Here is a 12,500-nt window from a genome sequence, read left to right as displayed (position 1 = left end):
TCAGATTTGGTCTGGACAGGACCAAAACCCAATGTCTGTAGAAGTGGTTTTCAAGGCCGGTCCAGAACGGCACCAAAAAAAGACATCAAAAAGGTGTCAGTACGTACTTACCGAGGTGTAGCTTAAAGTGTTGACTTACCGAGGTGTAGCTTAAAGTGTTGACTTACCGAGGTGTAGCTTAAAGTGTTGACTTACCGAGGTGTAGCTTAAAGTGTTGACTTACAGAGGTGTAGCTTAAAGTGTTGACTTACCGAGGTGTAGCTTAAAGTGTTGACTTACAGAGGTGTAGCTTAAAGTGTTGACTTACAGAGGTGTAGCTTAAAGTGTTGACTTACCGAGGTGTAGCTTAAAGTGTTGACTTACCGAGGTGTAGCTTAAAGTGTTGACTTACCGAGGTGTAGCTTAAAGTGTTGACTTACAGAGGTGTAGCTTAAAGTGTTGACTTACCGAGGTGTAGCTTAAAGTGTTGACTTACAGAGGTGTAGCTTAAAGTGTTGACTTACCGAGGTGTAGCTTAAAGTGTTGACTTACCGAGGTGTAGCTTAAAGTGTTGACTTCCCGAGGTGTAGCTTAAAGTGTTGACTTACAGAGGTGTAGCTTAAAGTGTTGACTTACCGAGGTGTAGCTTAACGTGTTGACTTACAGAGGTGTAGCTTAAAGTCTTGACTTACCGAGGTGTAGCTTAAAGTGTTCACTTACCGAGGTGTAGCTTAAAGTGTTGACTTACCGAGGTGTAGCTTAAAGTGTTGACTTACCGAGGTGTAGCTTAACGTGTTGACTTACAGAGGTGTAGCTTAAAGTCTTGACTTACCGAGGTGTAGCTTAAAGTGTTGACTTACAGAGGTGTAGCTTAAAGTGTTGACTTACCGAGGTGTAGCTTAAAGTGTTGACTTACAGAGGTGTAGCTTAAAGTGTTGACTTACAGAGGTGTAGCTTAAAGTGTTGACTTACAGAGGTGTAGCTTAAAGTGTTGACTTACAGAGGTGTAGCTTAAAGTGTTGACTTACCGAGGTGTAGCTTAAAGTGTTGCCTGAAATGTCATTTTATGAATGCCCATCTACATTTGGGGTAGGTTTTTATTTTATTTGCCTCTTGGGTAAATTTAGTGGGCTCATGATGGGTGTCTTAGGTCCCAGTTGTTGTTGCTAGACAACTTTCAGTGGACACCATGAGTGTCTTTTAGAACCCTGATCAAGGCAGTGGCCTTGTGGTTAGTGTCCGCCCTGAAATCAGAAGGTTGTGAGTTCAATCCCTGGCTGAGGCATACCAAAGACCGTAAAAATGGGACCAAGTCTAGGACCAAAAGGCTCCTCAACAACTTCTACCCCCAAGCCATAAGACTGCTGAACAATTAATCAAATCGCCACGGGATAATTTACATTGACCCCCTCCGTTCCTTTTGTACACTACTGTTACTCGCTATTCATTATCTACGCATAGTCACTTTACCCCTACCTACATGTACATACAGTGGGGAGAACAAGTATTTGATACACTGCAGATTTTGCAGGTTTTCCTACTTACAATGCATGTCGAGGTCTGTAATTTATATCATAGGGTACACTTCAACTGTGAGAGACAGAATCTAAAACAAATCCAGAAAATCACATTGTATGATTTTTAAGTCATTAATTTGCATTTTATTGCATGACATAAGTATTTGATACATCAGAAAAGCAGAACTTAACATTTGGTACAGAAACCTTTGTTTGCAATTACAGAGATCATACGTTCAAAATCATACAATGTGATTTTCTGGATTTTTGTTTTAGATTCCGTCGGAGCACCCTGGAGAGACACGCTAGGAATCGAGATACATATTTTGCATCCCTGCCTTTAACGTAGTGGGCACTGCTTATCAAAAGGCGGCATCAGCACTCACCTTAAAAGCCCATTTGACACTGGTTGAGAGAAATAGTCTTTGTTTTTGGGTAGAATTATGTGAGGTTTTACGTGTTGTTTTGGATGTCCGTCTTGGTCAGTTAAGCTCGGAAAATGCCGCCCTCGTCATTCTGCCGCCATAGTGGGCGGCGTAAACCTGCCTAATAAGCGGGCCGGCCGTCCGCAACAGCATCAAGCAGCTTCATCAAATGTCAATACAAAGAGACTCAGAGAGAGAATGAGTACCTGCCATGTCCATTTTCTCATCCCTCTGTAAAGACTCTGGTAAAGGACAGAGAGGCCTGATCTACGACTCTGCAAAGACTCTGGTAAAGGACAGAGAGGCCTGATCTACGACTCTGTAAAGACTAGTAATGGACAGAAAGGCCTGATCTACGACTCTGTAAAGACTAGTAAAGGAGAGAGGCCTGATCTACAACTCTGTAAAGACTCAGGTAAAGGACAGAGAGGCCTGATCTACGACTCTGTAAAGACTAGTAATGGACAGAGATGCCTGATCTACGACTCTGTAAAGACTCTGGTAAAGTAAAGAGAGGCCTGATCTGCGACTCTGTAAAGACTAGTAATGGACAGAGATGCCTGATCTACGACTCTGTAAAGACTCTGGTAATAGACAGAGAGGCCTGTTCTACGACTCTGTAAAGACTCTGGTAATAGACAGAGAGGCCTGATCTATGACTCTGTAAAGACTAGTAATGGACAGAGAGGCCTGATCTACGACTCTGTAAAGACTCTGGTAAAGGACAGAGGCCTGATCTACGACTTTAAAGACTCTGGTAATAGACAGAGAGGCCTGTTCTACGACTCTGTAAAGACTCTGGTAATAGACAGAGAGGCCTGTTCTACGACTCTGTAAAGACTCTGGTAATAGACAGAGAGGCCTGATCTACGACTCTGTAAAGACTCTGGTAAAGGACAGAGAGGCCTGATCTACGACTCTGTAAAGACTCTGGTAAAGGACAGAGAGGCCTGATCTACGACTCTGTAAAGACTCTGGTAAAGGACAGAGAGGCCTGCTCTACAACTCTGTAATCAACAATCAATGAACCAACAGCATCACCTACCAGACTCATGAATATACATTTTGGAGTGTAGCATCAGGTAATCCAGTATGCATACTAATACAGCCCACACTCAAGGGCAATTACTCAAATGTGTTTAATTTTGGAGTATAGGCTAGACCAATTACGTACCAAAGATGTCTTCAATCAGTTATTTATTAATGTTTTTTGTAAAATGCGGTAGGCTATATATTGTAAAATGACACAATCATAATTTGAATTCAGGTTTTTTTCAGGCTTGGGCTCATCAGCATATACATATGCATTAGCTGTAATATGTCTATGCGTGTTTTGAATTAATCATCACGATTAGAAAGTACTGTACATTTTATTGTGTTAAGCTTTAAACCACCATGTTTTCACACTCAGTTTCAACCCGTCGTTGAACTTTTTAAAAACAACTATTTTGATGATAAGTGTTTTAAAGATTTAATTTGCATTGATGTCAGAATGGTTAGAGGGACAATAGAGCCCTGAGTACCAGGCCAGTTGGGTCCTACCAAAGCATGTCCAGAGTGCAAAAAAGGAGATTACCGTGGAATTTCACTGCGGTCATGACTGCTGGTGTGGTGGTAATACGGTCACCTCAAAAGCCCTAATACTCTGTTAAGACTCTGGCCAGGGACCAAGAGGCCTGATCTATGACTCTGTTAAGACTCTGGCCAGGGACCAAGAGGCCTGATCTACGACTCTGTTAAGACTCTGGCCAGGGACAGAAAGAACTGATCTACGACTCTGTTAAGACTCTGGCCAGGGACCAAGAGGCCTGATCTACGACTCTGTTAAGACTCTGGCCAGGGACCAAGAGGCCTGATCTACGACTCTGTTAAGACTCTGGCCAGGGACCAAGAGGCCTGATCTACGACTCTGTTAAGACTCTGGCCAGGGATCAAGAGGCCTGATCTACGACTCTGTTAAGACTCTGGCCAGGGACCAAGAGGCCTGATCTATGACTCTGTTAAGACTCTGGCCAGGGACCAAGAGGCCTGATCTACGACTCTGTTAAGACTCTGGCCAGGGACCAAGAGGCCTGATCTACGACTCTGTTAAGACTCTGGCCAGGGACCAAGAGGCCTGATCTACGACTCTGTTAAGACTCTGGCCAGGGACCAAGAGGCCTGATCTACGACTCTGTTAAGACTCTGGTCAGGGACAGAAAGAACTGATCTACGACTCTGTTAAGACTCTGGCCAGGGACCAAGAGGCTTGATCTACGACTCTGTTAAGACTCTGGCCAGGGACCAAGAGGCCTGATCTACGACTCTGTTAAGACTCTGGCCAGGGACCAAGAGGCCTGATCTACGACTCTGTTAAGACTCTGGCCAGGGACCAAGAGGCCTGATCTACGACTCTGTTAAGACTCTGGCCAGGGACAGAAAGAACTGATCTACGACTCTGTTAAGACTCTGGCCAGGGACCAAGAGGCTTGATCTACGACTCTGTTAAGACTCTGGCCAGGGACCAAGAGGCTTGATCTACGACTCTGTTAAGACTCTGGCCAGGGACCAAGAGGCCTGATCTACGACTCTGCTAAGACTCTGGCCGGGGACCAAGAGGCCTGATCTACGACTCTGTTAAGACTCTGGCCAGGGACCAAGAGGCCTGATCTACGACTCTGTTAAGACTCTGGCCAGGGACCAAGAGGCCTGATCTACGACTCTGTTAAGACTCTGGCCAGGGACCAAGAGGCCTGATCTACGACTCTGTTAAGACTCTGGCCAGGGACAGAAAGAACTGATCTACGACTCTGTTAAGACTCTGGCCAGGGACCAAGAGGCTTGATCTACGACTCTGTTAAGACTCTGGCCAGGGACCAAGAGGCCTGATCTACGACTCTGTTAAGACTCTGGCCAGGGACCAAGAGGCCTGATCTACGACTCTGTTAAGACTCTGGCCAGGGACCAAGAGGCCTGATCTACGACTCTGTTAAGACTCTGGCCAGGGACCAAGAGGCCTGATCTACGACTCTGTTAAGACTCTGGCCAGGGACCAAGAGGCCTGATCTACGACTCTGTTAAGACTCTGGCCAGGGACCAAGAGGCCTGATCTACGACTCTGTTAAGACTCTGGCCAGGGATCAAGAGGCCTGATCTACGACTCTGTTAAGACTCTGGCCAGGGACCAAGAGGCCTGATCTATGACTCTGTTAAGACTCTGGCCAGGGACCAAGAGGCCTGATCTACGACTCTGTTAAGACTCTGGCCAGGGACCAAGAGGCCTGATCTACGACTCTGTTAAGACTCTGGCCAGGGACCAAGAGGCCTGATCTACGACTCTGTTAAGACTCTGGCCAGGGACCAAGAGGCCTGATCTACGACTCTGTTAAGACTCTGGCCAGGGACAGAAAGAACTGATCTACGACTCTGTTAAGACTCTGGCCAGGGACCAAGAGGCCTGATCTATGACTCTGTTAAGACTCTGGCCAGGGACCAAGAGGCCTGATCTATGACTCTGTTAAGACTCTGGCCAGGGACCAAGAGGCCTGATCTACGACTCTGTTAAGACTCTGGCCAGGGACCAAGAGGCCTGATCTACGACTCTGTTAAGACTCTGGCCAGGGACAGAAAGAACTGATCTACGACTCTGTTAAGACTCTGGCCAGGGACCAAGAGGCTTGATCTACGACTCTGTTAAGACTCTGGCCAGGGACCAAGAGGCCTGATCTACGACTCTGTTAAGACTCTGGCCAGGGACCAAGAGGCCTGATCTACGACTCTGTTAAGACTCTGGCCAGGGACCAAGAGGCCTGATCTACGACTCTGTTAAGACTCTGGCCAGGGACAGAAAGAACTGATCTACGACTCTGTTAAGACTCTGGCCAGGGACCAAGAGGCTTGATCTACGACTCTGTTAAGACTCTGGCCAGGGACCAAGAGGCTTGATCTACGACTCTGTTAAGACTCTGGCCAGGGACCAAGAGGCCTGATCTACGACTCTGCTAAGACTCTGGCCGGGGACCAAGAGGCCTGATCTACGACTCTGTTAAGACTCTGGCCAGGGACCAAGAGGCCTGATCTACGACTCTGTTAAGACTCTGGCCAGGGACCAAGAGGCCTGATCTACGACTCTGTTAAGACTCTGGCCAGGGACCAAGAGGCCTGATCTACGACTCTGTTAAGACTCTGGCCAGGGACAGAAAGAACTGATCTACGACTCTGTTAAGACTCTGGCCAGGGACCAAGAGGCTTGATCTACGACTCTGTTAAGACTCTGGCCAGGGACCAAGAGGCCTGATCTACGACTCTGTTAAGACTCTGGCCAGGGACCAAGAGGCCTGATCTACGACTCTGTTAAGACTCTGGCCAGGGACCAAGAGGCCTGATCTACGACTCTGTTAAGACTCTGGCCAGGGACAGAAAGAACTGATCTACGACTCTGTTAAGACTCTGGCCAGGGACCAAGAGGCTTGATCTACGACTCTGTTAAGACTCTGGCCAGGGACCAAGAGGCTTGATCTACGACTCTGTTAAGACTCTGGCCAGGGACCAAGAGGCCTGATCTACGACTCTGTTAAGACTCTGGCCAGGGACCAAGAGGCCTGATCTACGACTCTGTTAAGACTCTGGCCAGGGACCAAGAGGCCTGATCTACGACTCTGTTAAGACTCTGGCCAGGGACAGAAAGAACTGATCTACGACTCTGTTAAGACTCTGGCCAGGGACCAAGAGGCCTGATCTATGACTCTGTTAAGACTCTGGCCAGGGACCAAGAGGCCTGATCTATGACTCTGTTAAGACTCTGGCCAGGGACCAAGAGGCCTGATCTACGACTCTGTTAAGACTCTGGCCAGGGACCAAGAGGCCTGATCTACGACTCTGTTAAGACTCTGGCCAGGGACAGAAAGAACTGATCTACGACTCTGTTAAGACTCTGGCCAGGGACCAAGAGGCTTGATCTACGACTCTGTTAAGACTCTGGCCAGGGACCAAGAGGCCTGATCTACGACTCTGTTAAGACTCTGGCCAGGGACCAAGAGGCCTGATCTACGACTCTGTTAAGACTCTGGCCAGGGACCAAGAGGCCTGATCTACGACTCTGTTAAGACTCTGGCCAGGGACAGAAAGAACTGATCTACGACTCTGTTAAGACTCTGGCCAGGGACCAAGAGGCTTGATCTACGACTCTGTTAAGACTCTGGCCAGGGACCAAGAGGCTTGATCTACGACTCTGTTAAGACTCTGGCCAGGGACCAAGAGGCCTGATCTACGACTCTGCTAAGACTCTGGCCGGGGACCAAGAGGCCTGATCTACGACTCTGTTAAGACTCTGGCCAGGGACCAAGAGGCCTGATCTACGACTCTGTTAAGACTCTGGCCAGGGACCAAGAGGCCTGATCTACGACTCTGTTAAGACTCTGGCCAGGGACCAAGAGGCCTGATCTACGACTCTGTTAAGACTCTGGCCAGGGACAGAAAGAACTGATCTACGACTCTGTTAAGACTCTGGCCAGGGACCAAGAGGCTTGATCTACGACTCTGTTAAGACTCTGGCCAGGGACCAAGAGGCCTGATCTACGACTCTGTTAAGACTCTGGCCAGGGACCAAGAGGCCTGATCTACGACTCTGTTAAGACTCTGGCCAGGGACCAAGAGGCCTGATCTACGACTCTGTTAAGACTCTGGCCAGGGACAGAAAGAACTGATCTACGACTCTGTTAAGACTCTGGCCAGGGACCAAGAGGCTTGATCTACGACTCTGTTAAGACTCTGGCCAGGGACCAAGAGGCTTGATCTACGACTCTGTTAAGACTCTGGCCAGGGACCAAGAGGCCTGATCTACGACTCTGTTAAGACTCTGGCCAGGGACCAAGAGGCCTGATCTATGACTCTGTTAAGACTCTGGCCAGGGACCAAGAGGCCTGATCTACGACTCTGTTAAGACTCTGGCCAGGGACCAAGAGGCCTGATCTACGACTCTGTTAAGACTCTGGCCAGGGACCAAGAGGCCTGATCTACGACTCTGTTAAGACTCTGGCCAGGGACCAAGAGGCCTGATCTACAACTCTGTTAAGACTCTGGCCAGGGACCAAGAGGCCTGATCTACGACTCTGTTAAGACTCTGGCCAGGGACCAAGAGGCCTGATCTACGACTCTGTTAAGACTCTGGCCAGGGACAGAGAGGCCTGTTTTACGACTCTGTTAAGCCTCTGGTGAGGGGAAGAGACGCCTGATCTACGACTCTGTAAACATTGGTCAGGAACAGAGAGGCTTGACCCTTAGTTCATCCCATCACACTGCCTGACTCAGGGGTCAGAGGTCAGAAGAGGTGTAGGATCTCCTCTCACAGCACATGGATGAGACCACTAAATGTCAATGGGACATTTCATGAAAAACATAATATTGTTAGATTTAGGGGTTATCAATATTATTTTGGAGAAAGAGAAGTTGAATCATAGCACAAAGAAAAGCGATGTGTGTTGCGGTCTCTGGTGGGCAGGTATGTGTTGTGGTCTCTGGTGGGCAGGTATGTGTTGTGGTCTCTGGTGGGCAGGTATGTGTTGTGGTCTCTGGTGGGCAGGTATGTGTTGTGGTCTCTGGTGGGCAGGTATGTGTTGTGGTCTCTGGTGGACAGGTATGTGTTGTGGTCTCTGGTGGGCAGGTAAGTGTTGTGGTCTCTGGTGGGCAGGTATGTGTTGTGGTCTCTGGTGGGCAGGTATGTGTTGTGGTCTCTGGTGGGCAGGTATGTGTTGTGGTCTCTGGTGGGCAGGTAAGTGTTGTGGTCTCTGGTGGGCAGGTATGTGTTGTGGTCTCTGGTGGGCAGGTATGTGTTGTGATCTCTGGTGGGCAGGTAAGTGTTGTGGTCTCTGGTGGGCAGGTATGTGTTGTGGTCTCTGGTGGGCAGGTATGTGTTGTGGTCTCTGGTGGGCAGGTAAGTGTTGTGGTCTCTGGTGGGCAGGTATGTGTTGTGGTCTCTGGTGGGCAGGTAAGTGTTGTGGTCTCTGGTGGGCAGGTATGTGTTGTGGTCTCTGGTGGGCAGGTATGTGTTGTGGTCTCTGGTGGGCAGTTAAGTGTTGTGGTCTCTGGTGGGCAGGTATGTGTTGTGGTCTCTGGTGGGCAGGTATGTGTTGTGGTCTCTGGTGGGCAGGTATGTGTTGTGGTCTCTGGTGGGCAGGTATGTGTTGTGGTCTTCCTGACGGGCCGACCCCCCAGGCGATGAGGGTAGGAAATATCACATCCGCCACGCTGACAATCAACACAGGGGTGTGTGCTTACTCCCTTCCTGTACTCGTAGTTCACACATGACTGCGTGGCCCGAGCATGACTCCAACACCATCATCAAGTTTGCTGACAATACGAAAGTGGTATGACAACGATGACACAGCCTATAGGGGGTGAGGTCAGAGAGGACAACAACCTCTCCCTTAACGTCAGCAAGACAACGGAGCTGATCGTGGACTACAGGAAACGGAGGGGCGAGCACGCCACTATCCACATTGATGTGGCTGTAGTGGAGTGGGTCAAGAGCTTGAAGTTCCTTGGTGTCCACATTACTGAGGAATTAACATGGTCCACACACACCAACACAGTTGTGAAGAGGGCACGACAGCACCTCTTCCCCCTCAGGAGACTGAAAAGATTTGGCATGGGCACTCAGATACTAAAACATTTATACAGCTGCACCATTGAAAGCATCTTGACTGGCTGCATCACTTCTTGGTACGGAAATTGCAAGGCACCCAACTGCAAGGCGCTACAGAAGGTGTTGAATACAGCCCAGTACATCACGGGGGCCGAGCTCCCTGCCATCCAGGACCTCTATACCAGGCGGTGTCAGAGGAAGCCCCCAAGCCATAGACTGTTCTCTCTGCTACCACACGGCAAGTGGTACCAGCGGGCCAAGTTACTGTCTAATATCTATCCTGTTGCCTAGTCACTTTACCCCTACCTACAGTATACTGCTGTTACTGTCTATTATCTATCCTATAACCCTACCTACAGTATACTGCTGTTACTGTCTATTATCTATCCTTTACCCTACCTACAGTATACTGCTGTTACTGTCTACTATCTATCCTTTACCCTACCTACAGTATACTGCTGTTACTGTCTATTATCTATCATGTTGCCTAGTCACTTTACCCCTACCTACAGTATACTGCTGCTACTGTCTATTATCTATCCTATAACCCTACCTACAGTATACTGCTGTTACTGTCTATTATCTATCCTTTACCCTACCTACAGTATACTGCTGTTACTGTCTACTATCTATCCTTTACCCTACCTACAGTATACTGCTGTTACTGTCTATTATCTATCCTTTACCCCTACCTACAGTATACTGCTGTTACTGTCTAATATCTATCCTGTTGCCCCTACCTACATGTATATAGCTACCTCAATTACCTCATATCCCTGCACAATGACTCAGTACTGGTACTCCCTATATATAACCATGTTATTACCTCATATCCCTGCACAATGACTCAGTACTGGTACTGCCTGTATATAACCATGTTATTACCTCATTTCCCTGCACAATGACTCAGTACTGGTACTGCCTGTATATAACCATGTTATTACCTCATATCCCTGCACAATGACTCAGTACTGGTACTTCCTGTATATAACCATGTTATTACCTGGTACTTCCTGTATATAACCATGTTATTACCTGGTACTTCCTGTATATAACCATGTTATTACCTGGTACTTCCTGTATATAACCATGTTATTACCTGGTACTTCCTGTATATAACCATGTTATTACCTGGTACTTCCTGTATATAACCATGTTATTACCTGGTACTTCCTGTATATAACCATGTTATTTTCACTCATTATTGTTATTCGTTATTCACTGTGTATTCATTCACTTCTCGTGTCACTATTTCAAATGTATATACACTTTTTGTATCTTTAACTCTGCATTGTTGGGAAGGGCCTCTGAGGAAGTGTTTCACTGTTAGTCTATGTTTGTTGCACCAGTGAGTGAGAATGCTGTACCCGCACAGAATACAGTAATATACTGTATTTTAGGAATTCTACAAACGTTGTCCTGAAACTCTACAGTAACTTAACTGGCCAATTGCTGCCAGTAATTTACTGTAATTCAGAATACAGTACCATACCACATTCCAAAGATATTTTGACCACTAGTGGGTGCATGGTCTTGTTGTTTCTCGTGTTTTAATATATTTTGAGGCATGTCTTGGAAGAGGCTATATTTGTTGCATCCTTTAGTGAGAGTCCTTGTACTAATTTAATATGTGGTGGTAGTTCCCTAACAATTAAATATAAGGGGACAGATAAGAGTGGCAGCAGGTCTCAAACCTTTAATGGCTGGGTGGCTAGCCACTTCCTTTTGATTTGTTTGGCCCTGGAGTCACAATCAAATCAAATCAAACTTTATTTGTCATACGCGCCGAATACAAGAAGTGTAGACTTTACTGTGAAATGCTTACGAGCCCTAAACCAACAGTTCAGTTCAAGAAGAAGAAAATATTTACCAAGTAGACTAAAATAAAAAGTAACACAATAAGAATAACAATAATGAGGCTATATACAGGGGGCACCGGTACAGAGTCAGTGTGCGGGGGTACAGGTTAGTAATGAGGCTATATACAGGGGGCACCGGTACAGAGTCAGTGTGCAGGGGTACAGGTTAGTAATGAGGCTATATACAGGGGGCACCGGTACCGAGTCAGTGTGCGGGGGTACAGGTTAGTAATGAGGCTATATACAGGGGGCACCGGTACAGAGTCAGTGTGCGGGGGTACAGGTTAGTAATGAGGCTATATACAGGGGGCACCGGTACCGAGTCAGTGTGCGGGGGTACAGGTTAGTAATGAGGCTATATACAGGGGGCACCGGTACAGAGTCAGTGTGCGGGGGTACAGGTTAGTAATGAGGCTATATACAGGGGGCACCGGTACAGAGTCAGTGTGCGGGGGTACAGGTTAGTAATGAGGCTATATACAGGGGGCACCGGTACAGAGTCAGTGTGCGGGGGTACAGGTTAGTAATGAGGCTATATACAGGGGGCACCGGTACAGAGTCAGTGTGCGGGGGTACAGGTTAGTAATGAGACTATATACAGGGGGCACCAGTACAGAGTCAGTGTGCGGGGGTACAGGTTAGTAATGAGGCTATATACAGGGGGCACCGGTACAGAGTCAGTGTGCGGGGGTACAGGTTAGTAATGAGGCTATATACAGGGGGCACCGGTACAGAGTCAGTGTGCGGGGGTACAGGTTAGTAATGAGGCTATATACAGGGGGCACCGGTACAGAGTCAGTGTGCGGGGGTACAGGTTAGTAATGAGGCTATATACAGGGGGCACCGGTACCGAGTCAGTGTGCGGGGGGTACAGGTTAGTTGAGTCACGGGCAGTTTGGAAGCCTTTGTTAAGGCGTAACAAGCAAGTGATATAAAACGCCGAAAATCAGTGGGTAAATTGTAATATATTATTAGAAATTCACTATTAGTAATTACTGGATTGTATTTTCAATTATAAAAAGTACTGTATTGCTGTTTTGTATTTACTGCAGCATACTGTAAATGATGGTGCATTGTGGGGCGAAATATTATTGGAGGA

The 12,500-nt window shown here is 47.5% G+C and overlaps 1 protein-coding gene across 1 annotated transcript in view; it reads right to left on the bottom strand.

Moving 5' to 3' along the window:
- The window catches only part of LOC110531035 (sodium channel protein type 4 subunit alpha), a 105,121-nt gene that overhangs the window by 91,603 nt on the left and 1,018 nt on the right, over positions 1–12,500 (bottom strand). The gene's annotated exons all lie outside the window — the stretch shown is intronic.

Source organism: Oncorhynchus mykiss, chromosome 8, assembly GCF_013265735.2.
Source record: "Oncorhynchus mykiss isolate Arlee chromosome 8, USDA_OmykA_1.1, whole genome shotgun sequence".
Classification (NCBI taxonomy): domain Eukaryota; kingdom Metazoa; phylum Chordata; class Actinopteri; order Salmoniformes; family Salmonidae; genus Oncorhynchus; species Oncorhynchus mykiss.
Note: the sequence above shows the minus strand (reverse complement) of the source record. Positions and strands in the feature narration are given on the sequence as shown.